Raw genomic sequence first — 2246 nt, 5'->3', positions numbered from 1 at the left:
ACGTGGAGTTCGGGAAAAGAGCGTGAAGATCTCTAAGCGCTGCTGATCCCTTCGAACCCAGCTTTTTCCTTAAGAGGGCAACAGAGGTTTAATTTGCTGAACCCACGGAGCTTCAACAACTCCGGGGGACCTATTTACCGAACCTGCGGAGCCTTAACAACTCCAGGGCCAATAACCTCTAGCCTCTCCCCGTCGCCGATCACAACCCTAGACGTATCCCTATCTTGTAACCCCAATTTTCGAACCCACGGAGTCTTAACAGCTCCGGGGGACCTGGGAACCGAACAAAACCCACGGAGATTCAGCTACTCCGTGAGAAAAGAATTGCTGAACCCGCGGAGCCTAAACCACTCCGGGGTCAAGGAACCGAGTCTATCAGAGTCCTCCGACGAGAACTCAAGCGAAGCTGCGCCTGGAAAGCTGACCAGCCTACACTGCGACCACCTTGGGTGTAAGTAAATAATCTTTTCAATCAACCATTATGCCTCCGTGACTGATTCTAGCTCGCACGTACCAAACCGCCCCGCGGTTTTCTCCGGCCCCGCGTGCCCGGGCTGCTGGCCACAGTCTGCGTGCACAAAGATGGGCCCGGCTCGCCCCTGAGACCGGTGCCCGCTCCTGGGCCCTGGCCCCACTCCTGGGCCAGGGGAGATCACCTGACGCGCTGGCTCTGGCAGTCCCTGGCAGTGCCTGGCTCTGGCAACCCCCAGCTATGGTCCATCCTGGCACTTGAGTCTCTCCTGGGCTTCAGGACCAGCTCCTCCCTGAGCCCCTGACCCTTGGGGTGTGCTGTGAGCACCCCTCAGTACAGCTCAAGGCTAAGCCCCCGGCGCAATCGAAACAAAAAGCATCGCAGCCCTCTGGCAAACCCCCTAAACTCTCCCACGGTCACCCCCAAAACAAGGCCACTTGCCTGCATCAAAAGCCTCTCCCTGGCCCAGGAAACTTCCCCTGTTCCCAGGGCAGCAGCATTTCTGACCCAGCCTCACTCCCTGCGCAGGAGCCCTGCTGCTCTGCTGCCAAGAGCTCCCCAGGCGCTGGGCTGCTGCGGATCAAGCCCAGCCCCTTCCCGCCAGCGCAGACCTTCAGCAGCCCCTCGGCTCCTGCAAGCCCCGCGCAGGCGCTCGCCCTCTGCACGGGAGACGTGCACGCCAGGGCCTGGCACCGTCCGCCAGCCTCTGCCCTGCACCTCACGCTCCCAGCCCTCCCAGAGGTTTCCTCCGACGGCCGTGTCCATCACCCCACAGCCGGACACGCAATGCCCTGGAGGGCACCAGCACTGGCATCGCCCGTGGAAACCTGGGTGTGAGCAGTCAAGTGAGCCCAGCCAGGAAACTCGTCCGGGAGAGGGGCCGCGCAGAGAAGGAAAGAATGATTTCTGGGGACTGTTAGATCACAGGCAAAGGGAAAAGAGCTTTTTTTATGCCTGTTTCAACAAAACAATGCTATATCCCACAGCAAATTTTGTGTGTGTGTGTGTGTGTGTGTGTGTATGTGTGTAAGGGTTTTAGAAGCCTGGGCTGCATGTGTGTGGGTGTGTGTGTGTGTGTGTGTAGGAAAAATCAGATACACTCTCCCCCCTGCCCCCCATCAGAGAAAAATGAAATATACCCTGACCTGCACGCCCTTCAAGTACAGATGGTGCGTGTCTGTGTCTGTTGTGCATCCAGGACACCTAGGTTTTGTGTGTATGTGCCGTGTTTCCAGGATACCTGGTTTCTGTGTCTATGCTATGCTTCCAGGGCACCTGGGTTGTTTGTGTGTGTATGTGAGATTATGTGTGTGCTGTGTGTACCAGAAACCTGGGTTATGTGTTTGCGCGTGCATGTTGTGCATGCAGAACAACTAGGTTTTGTGCACGCGTATGTGTGTGAGTGCATTCTGTGTCCAGGACGCCTGGGGTGTGTGTGTGTGTGAAAAATTGAATATGCCCACCCCTCCCCCAGGACAGAGAAAAATGAAATACTCCCCAGGCCCCACATATACTCTCCAAGCACAGATGCCTGGGTTGTGTGTGTGTGTTGTGCATCCAGGATACTTGGGTTATGCGCTTATGTGTGTGTCTCAAAAATCAAATACCCGCGCCCCCTTCCCACCCAGTGTACGTGCCCCCTTGCCAGGCCCAGCTCAGTGCCAGGCCTCACAGGGACTCACTGCCTGTGTCCACGGCTCCTCAACAATGAGGTTCATCCGGGGAGTCTGCTCTGCCGCATCCTTGTGACCTGAACGCTGCCTTTTCTCACTTC

The sequence above is a fragment of the Alligator sinensis genome, unplaced genomic scaffold, assembly GCF_000455745.1.
Source record: "Alligator sinensis unplaced genomic scaffold, ASM45574v1 scaffold336_1, whole genome shotgun sequence".
Taxonomy (NCBI): Eukaryota; Metazoa; Chordata; order Crocodylia; family Alligatoridae; genus Alligator; species Alligator sinensis.
Note: the sequence above shows the minus strand (reverse complement) of the source record.